The sequence below is a fragment of the Ranitomeya variabilis genome, chromosome 5, assembly GCF_051348905.1.
Source record: "Ranitomeya variabilis isolate aRanVar5 chromosome 5, aRanVar5.hap1, whole genome shotgun sequence".
NCBI classification, from domain to species: domain Eukaryota; kingdom Metazoa; phylum Chordata; class Amphibia; order Anura; family Dendrobatidae; genus Ranitomeya; species Ranitomeya variabilis.
The window spans coordinates 78,505,771-78,533,423 of NC_135236.1; the positions used below are offsets into that span (position 1 = coordinate 78,505,771).

General features: G+C 43.7%; 1 long non-coding RNA gene across 2 annotated transcripts in view; it reads left to right on the top strand.

Moving 5' to 3' along the window:
• Nucleotides 1-27,653, top strand: part of LOC143774768 (uncharacterized) — a 104,523-nt gene that overhangs the window by 35,629 nt on the left and 41,241 nt on the right. The window contains exons 2-3 of one of the 2 annotated variants that reach the window (XR_013215563.1): nt 17,437-17,539; nt 18,881-18,969. The exons of the other annotated variant lie outside the window; for it this stretch is intronic. This is a non-coding gene — a long non-coding RNA (uncharacterized LOC143774768). Of the gene's footprint in view, nt 1-17,436; nt 17,540-18,880; nt 18,970-27,653 lie in introns of those variants that run through there. 2 annotated transcript variants of the gene reach the window in all.

A 27,653-nucleotide genomic window follows, 5' to 3' on the forward strand; every position in this document is an offset into this window, starting at 1 on the left:
GGCACTTATATACGTGGCACTTAAATACGTGGCACTTAAATACGTGGCACTTAAATACGTGGCACTTATATACGTGGCACTTATATACGTGGCACTTATATAAGTGCCACATATATAAGTGCCACGTATATACGTGGCCATATATGTGGGGTTGAAGGCCCAGGCCAGATTTATATAGATTTGGGTGTGTCTGGCCAATTGGCAACAAAATCCAGCTTCTGAGCATGCTCAGTGTAAAAAAACGTATTGCAGCGCTGCATTGCGTCGTACGACGTGTCTCGACGCATCCGTCGCTCATAGGCTTCCATTGTAGCCAACGACGCATGCCGCAGGATGCGTCGCGACACGTTTTTTAGGCGGAGACAAAAAACGCTACAAGCAACGTTTTTTGCCGACGACGTATCGCCAAATTTCGACGCATCCGTCGTAAAACGTACACGACGTATGTCAATCCGTCGCAATACGTCGCCAATACAAGTCTATGGGGAAAAAACGCATCCAGCAAAAACTTTTGCTGGATGCGTTTTTTCGAAAAAAATACGTTTTGCGACGTAATGCAGTTAACGCTAGTGTGAAAGTAGCCTATGTCACGAAAACAGTCTCAGAAACACTGGGATATGTTGAATCGTTCCAGAGTTATTACCTCATAAAGTAACACTGGTCAGAATTGAAAAAATTGGCCTGGTCACAAAGGCAAAAATGGGCTCTAGCGTGAAAGGGTTACGCTATCCTCATAACAAGTTTATGTTTCCTTATGCTGCATTTAAGTGACTCATATTCTGCGACCTCTTGATAAAGACCCAGGATGGGTCAAAACATCTCTTTAATTTTGTCGCCAATCGGTCTCATTTGGTTCATGCTTCTTTGATATGTACTAAACAATAAAAATATCTTGGAAATATCGATTTTGAGATTGCGGTGGATATTCCTTCACATACCAACTGGGACCATAGCTCACCTTCCCTTTACTGAGTGCAGACCAATTTTTCTACTCTTTACTGTATGGGGACAGAAAAGATGTTCCTTACTACTGTATTGGTGCATAAGTTAAAAAGGATCCACATCATAAAAAAAAAAAATCTAAACTTTATTCCATGTAGATTAAAAATTAGGACATCCATTATAAAAAAAACATGCTCATTCTGAAGCATTTCTGGCCGAAGCCTTTAATCATAGCATGTGACAAACTGGCATTGGAAATGCTATATAACGGTTACACCCTAAGTGACATCATAAACTAATTAATTACAAACATTAACATATAGAACAAGTCCGAAACTAATATGTGCCATAAGAATACAGCACAATGATCTCAATGTAACAGTGAATAACACATACAGACAATACACTTATAAAAAATGTAAATGCATGTAAAAAATAAGCAGATCCAGAGAGCGATGGCCAAGTAATGGAGTTGCTGTATGGGGGCTATTGGGCGAGGGGAGCATTACTGCTGTGTCTGAGACAGAAATTACTACTGTATCGGAGCACAAAAGGGAACTAACTATTGGATGAGATCCACAAAAGAAGACAAATGCATTAATACTGTATGGGTGACACAGAAGGGGACATTTGTATTGCGAGGGAGTCACAAAGGGGACATCACTACTGTAATATATTTTATTTTTGGGTATACTGTTACTGTGAGGGGAACAAAAGGGAGGTACCATTACTGTGTAAGGCATCAGGGCGGCACCATGGCACTTTTCATCTGGCACAGTGTTTTATTGACAAAAAAGTGTATAGGGTACCAACTGATCTACTTCATGGTAATGGCTCTGCTTCATCAGTCATCACTGTTCCAGCTCTGCTTCATCATTTATCACTGTTCCAGCTCTGCTTCATCAGTCATCACTGTTCCAGCCCTGCTTCATCAGTCATCACTGTTCCAGCTCTGCTTCATCAGTCATCACTGCTCCAGCTCTGCTTCATCAGTCATCACTGTTCCAGCTCTGCTTCATCAGTCATCAGTGTTCCAGCTCTGCTTCATCAGTCATCACTGTTCCAGCTCTGCTTCATCAGTCATCACTGTTCCAGCTCTGCTTCATCAGTCATCACTGTTCCAGCTCTGCTTCATCAGTCATCACTGTTCCAGCTCTGCTTCATCAGTCATCCTTTACAGTTTCCTAAGATTTTATGGACTGCATATTCTGTATGGATATGACTACACTGTGTTCCAAATTATTATGCAAATAACATTTCCTCATATTTTCTCTAAATTACCTATCTGAATTGCAGTCATTGTTATTTTCCTGTCATCTACTATTCTAGTATAATTGCAATGTTTTGGAACAAACTGCCTATGAAAACAGTATCTTTTAAAAAAAAAATAAACACTCAAAATGCATGTTCCACATTATTATGCACAGCAGAGTTTTCAACCTTTTTTATTTTATTTTGAACAAAAAAACGGTCATTTGTGAAGTTATAAGCATTATCAGCTTATTACAAAATGAAATCAAACAGGTTTCAAGTGAAGACTTTATTCTAGGTGATGTTACATTTGCACATAGGACCCCTTGTTAGAAAGAAGCTTCTGAACTCTCTTGTCCATTGAATTTGTCAGTTTTTGGATGGTTTCTGCTTCAATTGTTTTGCATGTGGACAGAATCCCCTCCCAGAGCTGTTGCTTAGATGTGAACTGCCTCCCGCCATCATAGACACTCCTTTTGATGATGCTCCAGAGGTTCTCAATGGGGTTGGGGTCAGGGGAAGATGGTGGCCACACCATAAGTTTGTCCTCTTTTATGCCCATAGCAGCCAGAGATGCAGATGTGTTTTTTGCAGCATGAGACGGTGCATTATCAGGCATGAAAATGATCTTGCTGCGGAAAGCACGGTTCTTCCTCTTGAACCATGGCAGGAAGTGTTGTTTTAGAAACTCCACGTAGATTATGGAGTTCATCTTTACCCCTTCAGGGATCATAAAGGGGCCGACAATCTCTCTCCCCATGATTCCAGCCCAAAACATTACTCCACCTCCTCCTTGTTGGCGCCTTAGCCGTGTTTTCATGGAGTGTCCATCAACCAGCCATCCTCCACTCCATCCATCTGGACCATCGAGCGTTGCACGGCACTCATCGGTGAACAAAACAGTTTGGAAGTCCGTCTTCATGTATCATTTGGCCCACTGGAGCCATTTCTGCTTGTGTGCAGTGGATAGAGGTGGTCGACAGGATGGCTTACGCACCTCTGAAGGACCCTGCATCTTGTTGTTCTGGGGACGTTGGAGGCACCAGGAGCTTTAAAAACTTGTCTGTTGCTATGACAAGGCATTTTTGCAGCTGCTCTTTTAACCTTATGCAATTGCCTGTTGGAAAGAGTCCTCAATTTTTCCTTATCAGCACGCACACGTGTGTGCTGGGAATCAGCTACATACTTCTTGATTCTGCGATGATCACGATGAAGTGTCTTGGCAATGTTGATTGTAGTCATGCCTTGACCTAAATACTCCACAATTTGTTGCTTCTCAGCAGCAGACACATCCTTTTTCTTTCCCATTTTGGCAAAAAATGTAGGCTGCTTAATAATGTGGAACAGCCTTCTTAAGTTGTCTTGCCTTTATCTGGACACACCTGCCAAACTAATGTGCACAGGTATCTGCAATTGCTTTCAGTGATATAAAGAGCCCTGACACACATCACCATCAATGAGTTTAAATGACAAACAAAAAAATTCTAACCTTATCACTCCGAAACTCTTTGTGCAGAATAATTTGGAACACAGTGTAGATTATGTATGGCATCATTGTTATGTGGTTACTGTATGGTTTATTACTATGTGGTGCTGTTGACATAAGGACCACACTGAGAATTTAACTCGCACCTTCTCTGATGATAATAGTTCTCCAAGTTCTTTGGGACATTTAAGGTGACCAGATACATTAGATTGACTGTTAAACAACAGATGAATTACCTATTGTGTAGTGAATAACAGATATATGAATTGTCAGAATATTAATTTATAATGGCTGACTTCTTTTCAGAAGATAACAGTCTGTCACCGGTTTGCCATAATGATTCTTTGTTTTCAATTTACACCCGATAAATGATCATTTTGGTTGAAATTATACGTGGAAACCAACTATAGATTAATGAGTACTATTAGGCTTGGACTGGCCCACCAGGAAGTAGGTGGATTTCCTGGTGGGCTCCACCTCCACATATGATGAAAGGTCCTTGAAGACCTTGTCTCTTGAAAAACCCTTTTGGGGCATACCAGTGGTACTGTATGGTATAACAGGTGCCTGTGCATATTTATCAGGACAGGCACAATATACTGGCATACATAGATAAGGATAGAAAAAAAACAGTTTGATTAGCTCAGTGATGTCTGAAGTAGTCAGGGTCTATACTGTTTAGTCAGTGCCTGGACAAGGCTAGGGATTTATGTTTATGATTTTGGTGCTGTTCAACTGGTGGAAATAAATGTTATTCTGTTTATGGCATAAAAACCCAGTGCCTGTGTGAAGGCTACCGACTACCAGAGACAGTAAATCCCTACAGTATCTGTCTGTCCTGCCTTTCTAAACTACATTCGCCTTCATAAGGCTGCGTGTTATGACCCCAATGGCGAGGGTCTCAGAGGAACGTGGAAGTCTGCAGAATACAAAAATCCAGCTCATAGGGCAGTGGTAACTGGGTTGACCATATATCTACTCCTAACGCCAACACTAGAAGTAGCCGGGGATCATTCCTACGTTGATTCTAGATGACACGCGCCAGCCGGAGAATCTAGCTACCCCTAGTAGAGGAAAACAAAGACCTTTCTTGCCTCCAGAGAAGGGGACCCCAAAGCTGGATAGAAGCCCCCCACCAATAATGACGGTGAGGTAAGAGGAAATGACAAACACAGAAATGAACCAGGTTTAGCACAGAGAGGCCCGCTTACTGATAGCAGAATAAAGAAAGGTAACTTATATGGTCAACAAAAACCCTATCAAATCCACACTGGAAATTCAAGAACCCCCGAACCGTCTAACGGTCCGGGGGGAGAACACCAGCCCCCTAGAGCTTCCAGCAAAGGTCAGGATATAGATTTGGAACAAGCTGGACAAAAATACAAAACCAAAACAAATAGCAAAAAGCAAAAGGCAGACTTAGCTGATATAACTGGAACCAGGATCAGTAGACAAGAGCACAGCAGACTAGCTCTGATAACTACGTTGCCAGGCATTGAACTGAAGGTCCAGGGAGCTTATATAGCAACACCCCTAACTAACGACCCAGGTGCGGATAAAAGGAATGACAGAAAAACCAGAGTCAAAAAACTAGTAACCACTAGAGGGAGCAAAAAGCAAATTCACAACAGTACCCCCCCCTTAGTGAGGGGTCACCGAACCCTCACCATGACCACCAGGGCGATCAGGATGAGCGGCATGAAAGGCACGAACTAAATCGGCCGCATGAACATCAGAGGCGACCACCCAGGAATTATCCTCCTGACCATAGCCCTTCCACTTGACCAGGTACTGAAGCCTCCGCCTGGAGAGGCGAGAATCCAAGATCTTCTCCACCACGTACTCCAACTCGCCCTCAACCAACACCGGAGCAGGAGGCTCAGCAGAAGGAACTACAGGCACAATGTACCGCCGCAACAAGGACCTATGAAATACATTGTGAATAGCAAACGACACAGGAAGATCCAGACGAAAAGATACAGGATTAAGGATTTCCAATATCTTGTAAGGCCCAATAAAACGAGGTTTAAACTTGGGAGAGGAGACCTTCATAGGAACAAAGCGGGAAGAAAGCCACACCAAATCCCCAACGCGTAGTCGGGGACCCACACCGCGGCGGCGGTTGGCAAAGCGCTGAGCCTTCTCCTGTGACAACTTCAAGTTGTCCACCACATGATTCCAGATCCGCTGCAACCTATCCACCACAGAATCCACCCCAGGACAGTCAGAAGGCTCCACATGACCCGAAGAAAAGCGAGGATGGAAACCAGAGTTGCAGAAAAAAGGCGAAACCAAGGTGGCGGAACTAGCCCGATTATTAAGGGCAAACTCAGCCAACGGCAAGAATGTCACCCAATCGTCCTGATCAGCAGAGACAAAACACCTCAAATAAGCCTCCAAAGTCTGATTGGTTCGCTCCGTCTGTCCATTAGTCTGAGGATGGAATGCAGACGAAAACGACAAATCAATGCCCATCCTACTACAAAAGGATCGCCAGAACCTGGAAACGAACTGGGATCCTCTGTCTGACACAATATTCTCAGGGATGCCGTGCAAACGAACCACGTTCTGGAAAAACACAGGAACCAGATCGGAAGAGGAAGGCAGCTTAGGCAAAGGAACCAAATGGACCATCTTGGAGCAGCGATCACATATCACCCAGATAACGGACATGCCCTGAGATAGCGGAAGATCAGAAATGAAATCCATGGAGATATGTGTCCAAGGTCTCTTCGGGACAGGCAAGGGCAAGAGCAAACCGCTGGCACGAGAACAGCAAGGCTTAGCTCGAGCACAAGTCCCACAGGACTGCACAAATGACCGCACATCCCTTGACAAGGAAGGCCACCAAAAGAACCTGGCCACCAGATCTCTGGTGCCAAAAATTCCCGGGTGACCTGCCAACACCGAGGAATGAACCTCGGAAATGACTCTGCTGGTCCACTTATCCGGGACAAACAGTCTGTCAGGTGGACAAGACTCAGGCCTATCAGCCTGAAATCTCTGCAACACACGTCGCAGATCCGGAGAAATAGCTGACAAGATAACTCCATCTTTAAGAATACCAACAGGATCAGCGACTCCAGGAGCATCAGGCACAAAGCTCCTAGAAAGAGCATCGGCCTTCACATTCTTTGAACCTGGTAAATACGAGACAACAAAATCAAAGCGGGAGAAAAACAATGACCAGCGGGCCTGTCTCGGATTAAGGCGTTTAGCAGACTCGAGATACATCAGATTTTTGTGATCAGTCAAGACCACCACACGATGCTTAGCACCCTCGAGCCAATGACGCCACTCCTCAAATGCCCATTTCATGGCCAACAACTCCCGATTGCCCACATCATAATTTCGCTCGGCAGGCGAAAATTTCCTAGAGAAAAAGGCACAAGGCTTCATAACAGAGCAACCAGGGCCTCTCTGCGACAAAACGGCCCCTGCCCCAATCTCCGAAGCATCCACCTCAACCTGAAAGGGAAGTGAGACGTCAGGCTGGCACAAAACAGGCGCCGAAGTAAACCGGCGTTTCAACTCCTGGAAAGCCTCCACGGCAGCAGGAGCCCAGTTAGCTACATCGGAGCCCTTCTTGGTCATATCCGTCAAAGGTTTCACAATGCTAGAAAAATTAGCGATAAAACGACGGTAGAAGTTAGCGAAGCCCAAGAACTTCTGAAGACTCTTAACTGACGAGGGCTGAGTCCAATCAAGAATAGCTCGGACCTTGACTGGGTCCATCTCCACATGGGAATCCCAATTATCAGAAAAAAACAAAATATCATCCAGATAAACAATCAAAAATTTATCCAGATACTTCCGGAAAATGTCATGCATAAAGGACTGAAAAACTGAAGGCGCATTGGAGAGCCCAAAAGGCATCACCAAGTACTCAAAATGACCTTCGGGCGTATTGAATGCGGTTTTCCATTCATCACCTTGCTTAATGCGCACAAGGTTGTACGCACCACGAAGGTCTATCTTGGTGAACCACTTGGCACCCTTAATCCGGGCAAACAAGTCAGACAACAGCGGTAAAGGATACTGAAATTTGACAGTGATCTTATTTAAAAGCCGATAATCAATACAAGGTCTCAAAGATCCGTCCTTTTTTGCCACAAAAAAGAATCCCGCACCAAGAGGGGAAGAAGACGGACGAATATGTCCTTTTTCCAGAGACTCCTTGATATATGAACGCATAGCGGTATGTTCAGGTACCGACAGATTAAACAGTCTTCCCTTAGGAAATTTACTGCCTGGGATCAAATCTATAGCACAGTCACAGTCCCTATGAGGAGGCAGTGCACTGGACTCAGACTCACTGAAGACATCCTGATAATCAAACAAATACTCCGGAACTTCCGAAGGCGTAGAAGAAGCAATAGACACAGGCAGGGAATCCTCATGAATACCACGACAGCCCCAACTTGAGACTGACATAGCCTTCCAGTCCAGGACTGGATTATGGGTCTGTAACCATGGCAGCCATAAAACGACCAAATCATGCATTTTATGTAAAACCAGGAAACGTATCACCTCGCGGTGTTCAGGAGTCATGCACATGGTAACCTGAGTCCAATACTGCGGTTTATTTGCTGCCAATGGTGTAGCATCAATACCCCTAAGAGGAATAGGATTTTCTAATGGTTCAAGAGTAAATCCACAGCGCTTAGCAAATGAGAGATCCATGAGACTCAGGGCAGCACCTGAATCTACAAACGCCATGACAGGATAAGATGACAGTGAGCAAATCAAAGTTACAGACAGAATAAATTTAGGTTGCAAATTACCAACAGTGACAGGACTAACAACCTTAGCTATACGTTTAGAGCATGCTGAGATAACATGTGTAGAATCACCACAGTAGTAGCACAAGCCATTCCGGCGTCTATGAATTTTCCGCTCATTTCTAGTCAGGATTCTATCACATTGCATTAAATCAGGTGTCTGTTCAGACAACACCATGAGGGAATTTGCGGTTTTGCGCTCCCGCAACCGCCGGTCAATTTGAATAGCCAGTGCCATAGTATCATTCAGACCTGTGGGAATGGGAAAACCCACCATAACATTCTTAATGGCTTCAGAAAGGCCATTTCTAAAATTAGCGGCCAGTGCACACTCGTTCCAATGTGTCAGCATGGACCATTTCCGAAATTTTTGGCAATACACTTCAGCCTCGTCCTGCCCCTGAGACATAGCCAGCAAGGCCTTTTCTGCCTGAATCTCAAGATTGGGTTCCTCATAAAGTAAACCGAGCGCCAGAAAAAACGCATCAAGATCAGCCAATGCCGGATCTCCTGGCGCCAGCGAAAAAGCCCAATCCTGAGGGTCGCCCCGTAAGAACGAAATAACAATTTTTACTTGCTGAGCAGAATCTCCTGATGAACAGGGTCTCAGGGACAAAAACAATTTACAATTATTCACGAAATTCCTAAACTTAAACCTGTCTCCGGAAAACAGTTCAGGAATCGGTATTTTAGGTTCTGACCTAGGATTTCTGATAACATAGTCTTGTATGCCCTGCACACGAGTAGCCAGCTGGTCCACACTTGTAATCAAGGTCTGGACATTCATGTCTGCAGCAAGCATAGCCACTCTGAGGTAAAGGGGAAGGAGAAAAAAAAAACTCAGAATCTTCTTTCTTATAATCCCTCTTCTGCAATGCATTAAACATTTAATACTGGCCTGGCAAACTGTTATGACCCCAATGGCGAGGGTCTCAGAGGAACGTGGAAGTCTGCAGAATACAAAAATCCAGCTCATAGGGCAGTGGTAACTGGGTTGACCATATATCTACTCCTAACGCCAACACTAGAAGTAGCCGGGGATCATTCCTACGTTGATTCTAGATGACACGCGCCAGCCGGAGAATCTAGCTACCCCTAGTAGAGGAAAACAAAGACCTTTCTTGCCTCCAGAGAAGGGGACCCCAAAGCTGGATAGAAGCCCCCCACAAATAATGACGGTGAGGTAAGAGGAAATGACAAACACAGAAATGAACCAGGTTTAGCACAGAGAGGCCCGCTTACTGATAGCAGAATAAAGAAAGGTAACTTATATGGTCAACAAAAACCCTATCAAATCCACACTGGAAATTCAAGAACCCCCGAACCGTCTAACGGTCCGGGGGGAGAACACCAGCCCCCTAGAGCTTCCAGCAAAGGTCAGGATATAGATTTGGAACAAGCTGGACAAAAATACAAAACCAAAACAAATAGCAAAAAGCAAAAGGCAGACTTAGCTGATATAACTGGAACCAGGATCAGTAGACAAGAGCACAGCAGACTAGCTCTGATAACTACGTTGCCAGGCATTGAACTGAAGGTCCAGGGAGCTTATATAGCAACACCCCTAACTAACGACCCAGGTGCGGATAAAAGGAATGACAGAAAAACCAGAGTCAAAAAACTAGTAACCACTAGAGGGAGCAAAAAGCAAATTCACAACAGCTGCGCCAGTACAGGTTTATCATTCTGCATAATTACGGAGATGTAAGACTTGGTCGTGTTGGTTTGGGTGTACGCCACTAATGCATCTTGTAGCTTTATGTCGCCATTAGTTATGTTTTATAGTTGTGATTTTATAGTTTAGGCCTTTATGTGTCCATTAGTTATATTTGTATAATGATGGATGAGTGCTGCTCTATAAAATCGGCATTTATATACAAGTCTCCATGAGATATAACCCAGTATTACATATGCTTATGTAACTTCTGTAGTTTTAAGTCATTTGTGAATGGTGGCATGAGACTACATTACCTAGGGGCATCCTATATGACTTTGGTATGCCCGTAGCATGATAGCTGTAGAATAGATCTTTAAAGGGGTTGTCCACTACTAGGACAACCGCTTCTTAAACTAAATGTTCGGCCCCTTTAAAATAAACAAAGCTATACTCCCCTCCCGTGCCGCCTCCGTTCCAGCGGTCCCGGGGCTGTGATGCAGTGTTGTGACACATGATGCCCTACGCCCAATCAGCGCTGGCATCATTGTCCCCGCCTCCTGTTGAAACAAACATGAAGAGGAGGTCCAGGAGGAGATACAGCCGGACATCGTACGAAGGTGGGGATAGTGACGCGAGCGCTAATTGGGCGACGAGCATCACATGTCATGCTACCTCATCATAGCCTCGAGACCGCGAGTGCCGACATCGCTGAAACGGTGCCGGCACGAGAGGTAAATATAGGTTTGTTTGTTTTATTGGGCCAATAAAGTTGAGTGCACACAGAGAAAAGAAAACAACTTTCTGTAGATAGAATGGGTAGAATAGATAGATTGATAGAATAGAGAGAATGAATAGATAAATAGAATAGACACATTACCTGCGGTATCCTCTTCCCCGGCATTTTCCCACGGTGCAGAGGTTACTTCAGGTCAGGCAGTGTGGAAGCGCAGGCTCGGTGACGTCACCGCTCGTTACTGAGCCTGCGCCTGCTCCGTCTCCTTCATTCCCCAGTAGTTTACAGCCGGGAGCGGTCGCATTAGCAGCACTCCCGGTTATAAACTTTATCTCCCCCAGATACTGCGTGAGCCACTCGTTATATTGGACTACGACGGATCAGGGAGTATACTTTTGCTTTTTTATTTTATTTTTCTTACAGAAGATCGATGGCTTCGCTTTGGAATGGCAGAAAAATAAAAAGATGGTCAAAGCTGTGGTGTTCTATTTCATTAAAAGACTTTTTTCTTACTGTGTGTGGTTTTATTTAACCCTTTAATTACTATAGGATTAGTAATGGATAGGTGTCTTATTGATGCCTCTCCATTACTAAGCCGGATTAATGTCACCTTACAATAGCAAGGTGACATTAACCCCTTATTACCCCGCTTGCCACTGCTACACGGAAAGTGGGAAGAGCCGGCCAAAGTGCCGGAATAGATCTAATAGATGCGCCTTTTCTGGGCAGCTGCGGGCTGCTATTTGTAGGCTGTGGGGGGACCTATATCAATGGCCACTTACCAGCCTGAGAATACCAGCCCCCAGCTGTGAGCTTTAGCAAGGCTGGTTGTCAAACATGGGGGGGACCCCACACCGTTTTTTTAATTATTTATTTAAATAATTTTAGAAAAAAGTGTGAGGACCCCTCTATTCTTGATAACCAGCCTTGCTGAAGCTGAGAGCTGAGGGTTGCAGCCCCCAGCTGTGAGTTTTGTCTGGCTGGTTATCAAAATTAGGGGGATACCCACTCCGGGTTTTTTTTAAATTATTTATTTATAGCGCAGGAGCGGCAGATGAAAACTCCCATCCGCCGCTCCTGCTCTCGCTGTAGTTAGCTCATGTAGGTGTCAGATGATGGGAGCAGTAGTCCCATCAGCTGACACCAGTGATCGGAGGTGATGTTTATACCTGTATTCTGACAGCGGGGAGCCGCGGCTCTCTGACCGGTGGGGATTTTCCCGCCGATCAGAGCGGTGTTTGCTGCGCTGTCATGCATATGACAGCATGTCAAACACTAATGTCAGACCCCCTATTTAAGTGAATGGGGGGTCCGCTGCTGGATGACAGGCTGCATGGACGCATCATGCAGCCTGTCATCTAGATGTAGCAGAGCCGAGTGTGATGACTTCACATCCGGCTCTCCTTGACTTTTCTGCAGCAAATACGCTGCACGAAAAGTCAACCTTGCGTATTTGCAGCGTTTTTTCACCACCCATTCAAGTCAATGGTGAAAAACGCTGAAAGAAGTGACATGCTCTATGTCAAATAAACGCTGCAAAGCACAAAATACTGATCACACAAAACCCCAATGTGTGTGCAGGAGATTTCTGAAATCTCATAGGCTTTGCTGGTACTGTAAAAAGCAGCAGAAAATTAGCATAAAAAAAGCTGCAAAAAACGCCCTGTGTGAACTTACCCTTAGGCCGGGGACACACACAACGTATAAAAAAAGGTCCGTTTTTCACTGACGAGAATCGCACAAATGTTTCCAAAACAGTGATCCGTGTGCAGTGCGAGAATGCGATTTCCTCGCATCAAATGATCCTTTTGACATCCGTGTGACATCCGTATGGCATCCGTATGCTGAGATGTTCTCGCAGGCTTGCAAAACCGACATCTAATGGATTTATGTGCTCAAATGTTGGTTAAAACATATATACAGTATATATATATATATATATATATATATATATGTCATTGAGACACATATATATATATTCTGTATTTATATTTAATTCAGCGCGGTATTTGTGAAAAGCCGGTAATTCAATTGCCGGCTTTTCATTTCTCCTGCCTAAACCCGACAGGATATGAGACATGGTTTACATACAGTAAACCATCTCATATCCCTTTTTTTTGCATATTCCACACTACTAATGTTAGTAGTGTGTATGTGCAAAATGTGGGCGCTGTAGCGTGTAAAATAAAGGATTAAATTGAGGAAAAAATTGGCGTGGGCTCCCGCGCAATTTTCTCCGTCAGAGCGGTAAAGCCAGTGACTGACGGCAGATATTAATAGCCAGGAGAGGGTCCATGGTTATTGGCCCCCCCGTGGCTAAAAACATCTGCCCCCAGCCACCCCAGAAAAGGCACATCTGGAAGATGCGCCTATTCTGGCACTTGTCCACTCTCTTCCCACTCCCGTGTAGCGGTGGGATATGGGGTAATGAAGGGTTAATGCCACCTTGCTATTGTAAGGTAACATTAAGCCAGATTAATAATGGAGAGGCGTCAATTATGACACCTATCCATTATTAATCCAATTGTATGAAAGGGTTAAAAAACACACACACACATGATTAAAAAGTATTTTAATGAAATAAACACACCGGTTGTTTTAGTAATTTAATTGCTCTCTCAATCCATCCGGGAGACCCTCCCTTGGCAAAATAATAAACCCACAATATACATATCCTCTCTGATGAACTGTCACGTCCCACGAGGTAATCCATCTGAAGGGGTTAAAATATTTTACAGGCAGGAGCCCTGCTAATGCAGCTGTGCTCGTGCCTGTAAGCCCCGGCGAATAAAGGAAATGTAGGTCAATGACCTATAGTTACCTTCAGTCGCGGTGATGCGCCCCCTGGTGGATGTCCTCATATGACCTGGAGCGTGGGAAAAAGTTCCCAGGCTGCAGTTCATGAGGACATCCAGAAGAGGGCGCCGGGGATTACAGACACGAGCACAGCTGCATTAGCAGGGCTCCTGCCTGTAAAATATTTTAACCCCTTCAGATGGATTACCTCGTGGGACGTGACAGTTCATCAGAGAGGGTATGTATATTGTTGGTTTATTATTTTTCCAAGCGAGGGTGTTCACATGGATTGAGAGAGCAATAAAATACTAAAACAACCTGTGTATTTATTTCATTAAAATACTTTTAAATCATGTGTGTGTGTGTTTTTTAACCCTTTCAGACAATTGGATTAATAATGGATAGGTGACATAATTGACGCCTCTCCATTATTAATCTGGCTTAATGTCACCTTGCAAGGTGGCATTAACCCTTCATTACCCCATATCCCACCGCTACACGGGAGTGGGAAGAGAGTGGCCAAGTGCCAGAATAGGCGCATCTTCCAGATGTGCCTTCTCTGGGGTGGCTGGGGGCAGATGTTTGTAGCCGGGGGGGGGCCAATAACCATGGACCCTCTCCTGGCTATTAATATCTGCCCTCAGTCACTGGCTTTACCGCTCTGGCGGAGAAAATTGCGCGGGAGCCCACGCCAATTTTTTCCGCGATTTAACCCTTTATTTTACACGCTACAGCGCCCACATTTTGCACATACACACTACTAACATTAGTAGTGTGGAATATACAAAAAAAGGGGGATATGAGATGGTTTACTGTATGTAAACCATGTTTCATATCCTGTCGGGTTTAGGCAGGAGAAATGAAAAGCCGGCAATTGAATTACCGGCTTTTCTCTAACACCGCTGCGTATTTCTCGCAATGCACACGCATGGTCCGTGTGTAATCCGATTTTTTCTCGCACCCATAGACTTTCATTGGCGAGTCTCGGCTGAGATACGCTGACAATCGCAGCATGCTGCGATTTCACTCGGATCCTGAATACGGTGGAGAAAATATCGGATGATGGGAGCTGAACCATAGATTAACATTGGGCCGAGTGCTATGCGATTTTTTATCGCATACCACTCGTCCGTATTACGGTCTAGTGTGACCCCGGCCTTAGAAGGGATAAGGGATTGTCCTAGTAGTGGACAGCCCCTAAATGAAAAGCTATCTCTACTGGTGCATTTACATGGGAGATTTCTGCCAATAATGAGTGTTGATTTACTATATACATGTCGATCAGTGGGCAAGCATTTAATGGCTCTTTTACACAGGCCAATACAAACTTACAGAAGCACTCCCAACAAACTTTGTATTGCCTAAACCTGTGTAAAACGTGAGCTGGAAGTCACATTTACAATATAAGGCTATGCTCACACGTTGCGCTTTTGCTATGTGTTTTTTTTTCTGAAGTCAAAACCTGCTTGAAGTTGCTACGACAAAAAGCATGATTTGCAGTGTATTTGTTGTCTCTTTTGCATGCTGATAAAGTTTAGCGGCCCCAAAAAAATCATGATTCAACTTCCTTAGGCTACTTTCACACAAGCGTCGTGCACTGCACGTCGCTATGCGTCGTTTTGTAGAAAAAACGCATCCTGCAAAAGTGCTTGCAGGATGCGTTTTTTCTCCATTGACTTGCATTAGCGACGCAGTGCGACGCATTGCCACACGTCGCATCCGTCGTGCGACGGTTGCATCCGTCCGTCGCCACCAAAAAATGTTGCATGTAACGTTTTTTGGTGCGTCGAGACCGTCTTTTCCGACCGCGCATGCGCGGCCGGAACTCCGCCCCCGCCTCCCCGCACCTCACAATGGGGCAGCGGATGCGTTGAAAAACAGCATCCGCTGCCCCCGTTGTGCGGCGCTTTCACTGCTTGCGTCGGTACGTCGCAACGACGCAATTCGTCGTGCATCGTACGACGCTAGTGTGAAAGTAACCTTAAGGATTTTGCACCAAAAACGCAGCAAAACCGGATACCTGCATTTTTGCTGCGTTTTTGCACTTACCCATTGTTTCCTATGGGTGAAAAAAAAACTGCAAAAACTCTGAAAGAAGTGACACGCTGCAGTTTTCCAAATCAGTCAGGAAAATAAAACCAATGTGTGTGCATGAGATTTCTGAAATCTCATAGGCTTTGCTGGGGCTGTAAAACATAGCTTAAAATTGGCATTAAAAAACGCAGCAAAAACGCAACGTGTGAACAGAGCCTAAATGGCTCATCTAAATAAGCCTTAATACAGATGGTCTATGCCACTGACACTGCTAGAGCTTACCCCCAGAGCCACATTCCCTATGTCTTTTGCCAGTTGACCTCTTTGAACCAGTGACAATCAGTTTTGCTTTCATTCTTCATGGCTGCCATTCCCATTTGTCTTCTACCAACATCCCTGATTTAATGGGCTTTACTGTGCACACTAATGCGCAGAACAAGCCAATGTAGTTAAATGGGACCAGTGCCGCTAAGCATCTTCTAATCCAATCACATGGCAGTCACGTACATAATGTATGAAGGATGCGGTGAAACATCATATACATAGCCATAAATACAGCTCCATCCAAGTTCTGAGTTAATCAGGGACCGTATTGTAAGTCTTATACACACAGGGGATTTAGGACCCTTGTTCTAGTAGTTGGCGGGGGTTCCGGCAGGTGGACTCTCATACATTTATCATCCATCCTGGACATAGTTGATAAATGTTCTTTATCTTTAAAACGTCCTGTATGGAGACACCTTTGTGTCAGTGTGATAATCCAGGACAATGGTGTCTCCATGTACATGAGCCATAAAGATGCGCATACACTTTAGATTGCCGTCAACTAGTGATGAGTGAACATGCTCGGATAAGGTGTTATCTCAGCATGCTCAGGTGCTAACAGAGTGTCTATGGTGTGCTCAAAAAATATGTTCGAGTCCCCGCGACTGCATGTATCACGGCTGTTTGACAGCACATGCAAGGATTGCCTAACAAGGAATCCCTGCATGTGTTGCAGCTGTCGAACTGCGGCAAGGCATGCAGCCGCGGGAACTCGAACATATTTTTCGAGCACACCATAGACACTCTGTTAGCACCCGAGCATGCTGAGATAACACATTGTTCGCGCACGTTCGCTCATCACTACTGTCAACTCAATCACTCTTCTGAACAACTTCTAAACCTCCCAACTCTCTATATACTGTACATAAAGGGAACCTGTCACCTTGGAAAACGCTATAAACCTGTAGCTATGGAGATAATAGCATTCCGGTTCTGCCCTGCCACCTTGCTGAAATTGCAACTACTGGCAGAAACTGAACTAATTTTTTTACATGGAGCTGCCGGCTTTCAGTCACGTTGGTCTGAGCGGCTACAGTTACTGCTCATGCTGTGAGTTGTGGCTGTAAGGATGCCCCATTTCTTTGATTGACAGCTCAGTGTGCACAGATGCGTTGTATAGCCAGCTGTCAATCTCAGTCCTGGGAATACTTACCGTTGCCGCTCACAGTATAGTGAACAGTGGCTATAGACGCTCTCTGCACACACCCATGACTGAAAGCCGGCAGCTTAATTTTCTCCCAGTAGGCACACTTTCAGTTTCAGGTTTGCAACACTATTTACATGCAAGTTAGACTTATATCTGCAGGTAAATACCGTTTTCCAAGGTGACAGGTTCCCTTTAAGATTCTTCATAGTAGATGTATGAGAGCCAGCTGGACGTAAGAGTACATTAAACGATAGTTGTCTTCACCATTCTTCCATTCCTTTCTAGACTCCAACCACAGCTGTGATCTCCTTCCATAGATCTTCTCACTCTCGACAGTCCGTCAGTGACAGACGTTTCCAGCTTCATCCCATCTGCTGCCGTCTCTCAGGTTACATCTTCCTCCCGTACCTATCCCTCCTTATTGATGGGCTGCTCAGTCTTCTCATTGATTTACAGTTCAGTACAAATATAGTACAATTAGTACTTCTTATTTATTTATGGATTCTTTTTTTTCATGACAGTGAGGTAGCAATTTCCTACAAACCCAAACTTTTTTGTTTGATGGCCGTTAACTCGCCAACCAGGAGACCTCATAGGGTTCCTAGGATTTGTCATTACTTTCGGTGAATCCTTACCAAGCACAACCGATAAACAAGAGAGGCGCTGTATCTGTAAATATAACAGAGGTTTTTTTCCAATCTCTGACAACCCCTTGCATTTATAGATATTATCTTTGGCCAGCTATTGTATTTGCATTTTGCATTATAGTTGTATTTTTCATGAATCTGTGAGGTCTTTTTTCATCTCACCCATCCCGTCTTCTATTAGATCATTGGAGTTGTCCGTCACCATACATTCACTAGAAGTGTCCATCTATGTATAAATATGGCTGTTACGGAGGTCAGCCTGCTATATATACAACGTATGGTATGTGAGGCATGCCGTAGGCCGACAATGCGGGATAGTCCTATAAGCTCATGGATGGATAGACACTGACGAATGTGCTTCACATATAGATCATAATTTAGGGCTTGTTGCCATGTTTAGCACAATGAACACCAGACGAGAGTCAGGGACAACCCCTGGGGTAGATCGTTGCCACCCAAGGGGTTATTAACAGAAGCAGATTGTTGTAAACAAAACCAAGTGACCCAAAGTGAACCTCGGATTACTATTATATTCTACAAGGCTTGAACATTCTACATGAATATTCTACAAGACTTGATTCTATGATTCTAACATGGAATCAAAATTACAACACCTGGATTGGAAGCAAAAAAAAATAGCAAGGATCTGAGAAGAGTTGGTGTCAATTGAATGGAGGACCTGGTCTATCGGCCACACCAGTAATCTGTTGCTATTTGATGGGAGCCCTGAGAACTGGCTCCTACCTAATGGCATTAGCGGTTCTTATTACTGTAAAGGTCCACAAAGATGAATATTTCTTATGGTCCAGGGGCCACAAAAGGGGACGTAAGCATTAGTACTATATGGGAGGCCACAGATAGTGACATCTCTACTGTGAGGAGATCACAATGGGGAACTCCACACCTGTAATGTATTTTAACATTTATTGTGGTGGGGGGCGGAAGAGTAGGGTAAAAGGAGATACTGTTATTGTGCAGGATACCATGATGGCACAATGAAGTTTTTGTAAAAGTAAGGAAAATTGTGGGAAGGGTGCTGTAAAAGTGATCAACCACAGATGTCAGTGCGTTATCTTCTACAGCGACAATTCGTGGCTGAAGAAGTAATAGTGGTCTGCACTGGATGAAGAAGAAAAGAGAAAATGAATGACTTACACTAGAGATGTCACTGTGAGTACCTGGATTTACCTGTACAATATACATTAATACGGTCTACAGAGCTCCTGCGTATAACTGCAATTTAACACCAGAAGAGCACTGTATCGTGGTAATATTGGTCTTAGTAAATTGGTTTTTATTAGTTATAGTTTCATCATTTTTAAGATTAAAAGTACATACAGTCATGGCCGAAAGTGTTGACACCCTTGAAATTGTTACAGAAAATAAAGTATTTCTTCCAGAAAATTACATATGTTTTGAGGTACATATGATTATTTCCTTTGCGTGTTTTGAAACAACACACAAAAAAAAAACAGAGATAAAAAGGCAAATTGTACATAATTTCACATAAAACCCCAAAAATGGGCCGGACAAAATTGTTGGCACCTTTCTAAAAAATGTGGGTAAATAACTTTCATTTAAGCATGAGATGCTCGTTCAAACTCACCTGTGGCAAGTAACCGGTGTGGATAATATGGAAATCGCACCTGAAACTAGCTAAAAAGAGAAGACTCAATCTTAGCACTGTGTGTGCCACACTAAGCACAGAGAACAAAAAAGGAGAAGAGAACTGTCTGAGGCCTGTTTCACACGTCAGTGGCTCCGGTACGTGTGGTGAGTTTTCTCACGTACCGGAGACACTGACTCACGTAGACACATTAAAATCAATGTGTCTCTGCACATGTCAGTGTGTTTTCACGGACCGTGTGTCCATTTGAAAAACACGGAGACATGTCAGTGTTCGTGGGAGCGCACGGATTACACGGACCCATTAAAGTCAATGGGTCCATGTAAACACGTACCGCACACAGATGCTGTCCGTGTGCCGTCCATGTGCCGTGCAGGAGACAGCGCTACAGTAAGCGCTGTCCCCCCAGCGTTTGGTGCTGAAGCCGCCATTCATTTCTTCTCCCCAGCAGCGTTCGCTGGAGAGAAGGAATGAAAAATCAATGTTTTTGTATTATTTTTGTGTTTAAAATAAAGATCCTTGTCACCTGCCGCCTCCCACCCCCTGTGCGCCCGCCCGCTGGCATTAAAATACTCACTCAGCTCCCTCGATGCTTCCTCTCAGCGTCGCAGCTTGTCCTGTATGAGCGGTCACGTGGTGCCGCTCATTACAGAGATGAATATGCTGCTCCACCTCCCATAGGGGTGGAGCTGCATATTCATCACTGTAATGAGCGGCACCACGTGACCGCTCATACAGGACAAGCTGCGACGCTGAGATGAAGCATCGAGGGAGCTGGGGGAGTATTTTAATGCCAGCGGGCGGTCGCACAGGGGGTGGGAGGGGGGAGGTTACCGGGAACTTTATTTTAACCACAAAAAAACGAAAAAAACAATGATTTTTCATTCCTTCTCTCCAGCGAACGCTGCTGGGAAGAAGGAATGAATTCCGGCTTCAGCACCCAAAGCAGGGGACAGCGCTTACTGTAGTGCTGCCTCCTGCACGGTCCATGTGGTACTCAGTCGGCACACTGATGTGCCACGTGAGCACACGGACACGGATAACTCCAGTACCGATTTTTCCGGTACCGGAATTATCTGGACGTGTGAGACTGGCCTGAGGACTTCAGATCCAAAATTGTTGAAAAATATCAACAATCTCAAGGTTACAAGTCCATCCCCAGAGATCTTGATATTCCTTTTTCCAATGTTCACAACATAATAAAGAAGTTTTCAACCCATGGCACTGCAGCTAATCTCCCTGGATGTGGATGGCAGAGAAAAATTGATGAAAGATTGTAACGCAGGATAGTCCGGATGGTGGAAAAGCAGCCCCAATCAAGTTCCAATAAAATTCAAGCTGTCCTGCAGCCTTGCGCCGACAGGGTCGTAGACTGTAATGGTTCACTCTGCCGTGCCTCATTTTCGGGAATGTACGCCTACAGGAGGCCGACACTCAGACTGTATTATTAAGTATTACTTAGAAAATAATCTTATTGTTGCATTTTCTGGGAGATTTATATATATATATATATATATATATATATATATAATCTGTATTATTTTGTATAGAGGGTAAACACGTCTTTATATATCCAAAAATTGAACTGTGCCCATAGAACACTAGTTCTTAGAGTCCTAACAATCAGACAATCCCTGCATGTGTTGCGGCTGTCGAATAGCCAAGAGACATCCATCAGCGGGGATGCAAGCATTTTATTTACAAAAATACCCAAGTAGGACACGAGCATGCTCGGATAACGCCTTCTCCGAGCATGCTCGCTCATCACTACTCATCACCTTTTCACATTGCCCCACATCCTGAATATGTTTACAGGGAGTAATGTTGTAACTAATATGTACAACTACATTATATTCAGACATATTGTCCGACCAAGAACAAGACCTCGGGTGATAAGAGTGATCTCCGGGATGTGCATGAATAATTCACACAGCTAATTGTTTAAAAGAAGGTCTATTGATTTTGTGTCCCATAAAAATGTGAGCGCAGTGTATTCCTGAGCCCGTCAACATCTTCTTCCATTTATTTTATTTTCCCATGTTACTCTGACTTTGTCATGAGACCAAGAAGAGCGGTTGTGTCTCCTACACAAGTGTTGTAACTGTAACATAGTCCATGAAATAAATGTCAGCATGTGAAATTGGGACAAGATTTCTGGACAAAAATTACCAATAGGAGTCAATGGAGAGAAAAAAAAAATTGATCTGCAATTTTTACATAAAACGAATGATAAAAAATGGATGATACACACAGCTTATAAGGATTAAAAAATGGTTGGTGCAGATGGCCGAAGATTCTCTCATCCGAGGGAATCGGGCCTATTATGCATGCGATGAATCAGAGTTTGATCAGAGGGTCAGCATAGTGTGCTCCGATTCTCTTGGATGAGAAGATGGAATTTTTTGTTACCCATCTTATCCATTATGCCAGTAAGCGCAAATGGGGCTGCACTCAGATATAATCCCAGCGCTGCCCAATGTTTTCCAAACACTCATTGACTTGCATGACCAAAAGCAATCCGAAAAGCACAGCAGTCAGATGACACTGGGATGGCATCCATGTGAGGTCCATTTTTTTCACTGACCCATTGATTTGATTGGGTAATATTTGATCCGTGACTCTCAAGAAAAACAGACGTTATCTCCATTTTTCTTTTGCTGACACTTGGTCCACTGACAAACAAGGGCAAAGACTATTTTAAGTATGTACTCTATTCTCAAAACATAAGGCTATAACACGTATTTGAAAAATTGACATCTGAAAGAGACCTTAATGTCAGGAACTGAACTCTTGCAGGTTCTCAGAAGCTCTACTGAAATCTACCTGCAACATATCAGTCTCACTGAAGAAAGATGTGACTCCGAGGTAGAGCTTTGATAAGAAAGTCATTTCTAAGGCTGGAGTCACACTTGGCGTAAGACAATACGCCACGTATTATACGTCCGTACTACGGCCGTAATACGGAGAAATGTTCCCAAAATATTGATCCGTAGTCAGGGTGTGTCAGCGTATTTTGCGCATGGCATCCTCCGTATGTAATCCGTATGGCATCCGTACTGCGAGATTTTCGCGCAGGCTTGCAAAACCGACATCTAATGGATTTATGTGCTCAAATGTTCGGGAAAACATATATACAGTATATATATATATATATATATATATATATATATATATGTCATTGAGACACATATATATATATATATATTCTGTATTTAGATTTCAATCAGCGCGATATCTGTGAACAGCCGGTAATTCAATTGCCGGCTTTTCATTTCTCCTGCACAAACCCGACAGGATATGAGACATGATTACATTCAGTAAACCATCTCATATCCCCCTTTTTTTTGCATATTCCACACTACTAATGTTAGTAGTGTGTATGTGCAAAATTTCAGCGCTGTAGCTGCTAAAATAAAGGGTTAAATGGCGGAAAAAATTGGCGTGGGCTCCCGCGCAATTTTCTCCGCCAGAGTGGTAAAGCCAGTGACTGAGGGCAGATATTAATAGCCAGGAGAGGGTCCATGGTTATTGCCCCCCCCCTGGCTACAAACATCTGCCATAAAGCAGATCAGCAATAAATTATTAAAACAACCGCTGTGTTTATTTCATTAAAATACTTTCAAAAATCATGTGTGTGTGTTTTTTAACCCTTTCAGACAATTGGATTAATAATGGATAGGTGTCATAATTGACGCCTCTCCATTATTAATCTGGCTTAATGTCACCTTACAATAGCAAGGTGGCATTAACCCTTCATTACCCCATATCCCACCGCTACAGGGAGTGGGAAGAGAGTGGCCAAGTGCCAGAATTGGCGCATCTTCCAGATGTGCCTTTTCTGGGGTGGCTGGGGGCAGATGTTTGTAGCCACGGGGGGGCCAATAACCATGGACCCTCTCTAGGCTATTAATATCTGCCCTCAGTCACTGACTTTACCACTCTGGCGGAGAAAATTGCGCGGGAGCCCACGCCAATTTTTTCCGCCATTTAACCCTTTATTTCAGCAGCTACAGCGCTGAAATTTTGCACATACACACTACTAACATTAGTAGTGTGGAATATGCAAAAAAAAAGGGGATATGAGATGGTTTTCTGTATGTAAACCATGTCTCATATCCTGTCGGGTTTAGGCAGGAGAAATGAAAAGCCGGCAATTGAATTACCGACTTTTCACTAACACCGCTGCGTATTTCTCGCAAGTCACACTGCTGGACCGTGTGGAATCCGTATTTTTCTCGCCCCCATAGACTTTCATTGGCGATTTTTTTTGCGCAATACGCTGACAAACGCAGCATGCTGCGATTTTGTATGGCCGTAGAAAGCCGTATAATACTGAACCGTAATATACGGCTAATAGGAGCAGCCCCATTGAGAATAATTGTGCCGTATGTAATGCGAGTTTTACGGACGTAGTTTCTGCGCTCTTACGTCCGTAAAACACGCATGTGTGACCCCAGCCTAAGACTGACAAATTAAGCAAAATACTGAAATAAGTAGAAAAAACCCTCAGGCATTGGATTGAAGAGAAGATGACTTGGAAAAATCAATATTAGGAGAAAAACATTAGGCACAGCGCATGGGTGTAGCTATAAGGGCTCATTTCCACTTGCGAGAGACAAAACGGTCCGATTAACGGACTGAAAAAACGGAGGAAAATCATGCGATTGTCATGCGAGTGTCATGCGATTTTTTATCGCAACATCCATATGACATCCGTATTGCTGTCCGATTTTTACGCACCGGTGTCCTTTGAAAAGCCGGCAAATCAGTGCTGTGTACAGTAAAATCACACTGACAGGTGAGAATAGAATAGATATATACACATAGAATGTGTATATATACATATATATATATGTCAGTGAGACACCTACAGTGGGGCAAAAAAGTATTTAGTCAGTCAGCAATAGTGCAAGTTCCACCACTTAAAAAGATGAGAGGCGTCTGTAATTTACATCATAGGTAGACCTCAACTATGGGAGACAAACTGAGAAAAAAAAATCCAGAAAATCACATTGTCTGTTTTTTTACCATTTTATTTGCATATTATGGTGGAAAATAAGTATTTGGTCAGAAACAAAATTTCATCTCAATACTTTGTAATATATCCTTTGTTGGCAATGACAGAGCTCAAACGTTTTCTGTAAGTCTTCACAAGGTTGCCACACACTGTTGTTGGTATGTTGGCCCATTCCTCCATGCAGATCTCCTCTAGAGCAGTGATGTTTTTGGCTTTTCGCTTGGCAACACGGACTTTCAACTCCCTCCAAAGGTTTTCTAAAGGGTTGAGATCTGGAGACTGGCTAGGCCACTCCAGGACCTTGAAATGCTTCTTACGAAGCCACTCCTTCGTTGCCCTGGCGGTGTGCTTTGGATCATTGTCATGTTGAAAGACCCAGCCACATTTCATCTTCAATGCCCTTGCTGATGGAAGGAGGTTTGCACTCAAAATCTCATGATACATGGCCCCATTCATTCTTTCATGTACCCGGATCAGTCGTCCTGGCCCCTTTGCAGAGAAACAGCCCCAAAGCATGATGTTTCCACCACCATGCTTTACAGTAGGTATGGTGTTTGATGGATGCAACTCAGTATTCTTTTTCCTCCAAACACGACAAGTTGTGTTTCTACCAAACAGTTCCAGTTTGGTTTCATCAGACCATAGGACATTCTCCCAAAACTCCTCTGGATCATCCAAATGCTCTCTAGCAAACTTCAGACGGGCCCGGACATGTACTGGCTTAAGCAGTGGGACACGTCTGGCACTGCAGGATCTGAGTCCATGGTGGCGTAGTGTGTTACTTATGGTAGGCCTTGTTACATTGGTCCCAGCTCTCTGCAGTTCATTCACTAGGTCCCCCCGCGTGGTTCTGGGATTTTTGCTCACCGTTCTTGTGATCATTCTGACCCCACGGGGTGGGATTTTACGTGGAGCCCCAGATCGAGGGAGATTATCAGTGGTCTTGAATGTCTTCCATTTTCTAATTATTGCTCCCACTGTTGATTTCTTCACTCCAAGCTGGTTGGCTATTGCAGATTCAGTCTTCCCAGCCTGGTGCAGGGCTACAACTTTGTTTCTGGTGTCCTTTGACAGCTCTTTGGTCTTCACCATAGTGGAGTTTGGAGTCTGACTGTTTGAGGGTGTGCACAGGTGTCTTTTTATACTGATAACAAGTTTAAACAGGTGCCATTACTACAGGTAATGAGTGGAGGAAAGAGGAGACTCTTAAAGAAGAAGTTACAGGTCTGTGAGAGCCAGAAATCTTGATGGTTTGTTTCTGACCAAATACTTATTTTCCACCATAATATGCAAATAAAATGATAAAAAAACAGACAATGTGATTTTCTGGATTTTTTTTTCTCAGTTTGTCTCCCATAGTTGAGGTCTACCTATGATGTAAATTACAGACGCCTCTCATCTTTTTAAGTGGTGGAACTTGCACTATTGCTGACTGACTAAATACTTTTTTGCCCCACTGTATATATGTATATTTATATTTAATGCAGCGCTAGATAGCATAAAAGCCGCTAATTCAATTGCCGGCGTTTGCTCTCTCCTTCACAAACCCGACAGGATATGAGACATGGTTTTCATACAGTAAACCATCTCATATCCCTTCTTTTATTACATATTCCTCTTCACTAATGTAAGAAGTGTCTGTGTGTCAAATTTGGGGGCTCTAGCTATTAAATGAAAGGGTTAAATAGCGGAAAAAATTGATCTTCCAGATGTGCCTTTTCTGGGGTGGCTGGGGGCAGATGTTTGTAGCCAGGGGGGTCCTATAACCATGGTACCTCCCTAGGCTATTAATATCTGCCCTCAGTCACTGGCTTTACCACTCTGGCGGAGAAAATTGCGTGGGAGCCCACGCCAATTTTTTCCGCGATTTAACCCTTTAATTTAATAGCTAGAGCCCCCAAATTTGACACACAGACACTTCTTACATTAGTGAAGAGGAAAATGTAATAAAAGAAGGGATATGAGATGGTTTACTGTATGTAACAATGTCTCATATCCTGTCGGGTTTGTGAAGGAGATAGGAAAAGCCGGCAATTGAATTAGCGGCTTTTATGCTATCTAGCGCTGCATTAAATATAAATATATATATATAGGTGTCTCACTGACATATATATGTATATATACCTATTCTATGTGTATATATCTACTCTATTCTAACCTGTCAGTGTGATTTTAATGTACACCGCGCTGAATTGCCGGCTTTTCAAAGGACACCGGTGAGTAAAAATCGGACAGAACTCGCATGGTGCGAGTGCTGTGCGATTTTTTTTTCTCGCACCCATTGACTTGCATTGGCGAGTCTCGTCCGAGAATCGCAGCAATACGCAGCATGCTGCGATTTTTTTCTCAGTCCTATTTCGGGTGAGAATAAAATCGCAAATGAAAAGACACCTATTGAATAACATTGGTCCGAGTGCAATCCGATTTTTTATCGGATTGCACTCGTCCGTTTTCCTCAGAAGTGGAAATGAGCCCTAAGGGATGAAGAGGTAGCAGTCACACCCTGAAATGGTGGCCAAGAGAGGTCAAAATGCCCATTTGCTACAGCGTTATATCATCTGTCAATCATGGTAGAGAAAACGTGGTGGTCTGAGGGTACCATGATGCTTGTGAATCGAGATGTTTGAACATGGTAAAAGGACCCAAACATGGAAGACCAATTGGCAGATTCATTCATGTATTTAAGTAAGTTTTCCAGTATAAAGCACTTTGAAAAGTCACAAAATTTTTGCACATCTCGAAGTTGCTTAAGAATTTAGCAAATGTTGGCATTTTAACACTAGTCCCAGGCAGCTCCGCCAAAGCGCCCACCTGCCGCATTCATCATAAGATACTCCACTTTAGTGGTCTAACTTATGCCAAAAATGTTACTCCATTTGTTGACAAGGAGTAGCATTTATGGCAAGGCACATGCCACTGAGAATATCCACCAAATTCATTAAGTGGCATGCACCTCTTAATGAATTTGTTGTACCTTATTCATCAGGCTTCTTCGTTAAGACTAGAGTATATAATGCAAGTTGTAATGAATCGGCCCCATGGCCATGGCTCTATTACGTACAGATATGTCATACCGTCTGCATAGAGCTTCATTGAAGCCAATTTCATTCTACAGGGCGATGCAGAAGAGGATGTCCATGACCCTTTTTAAATATACTTACTGTGCACTAAAAAAATAAAACAAGCATACTTACCTTCAAGATCAGTGCCA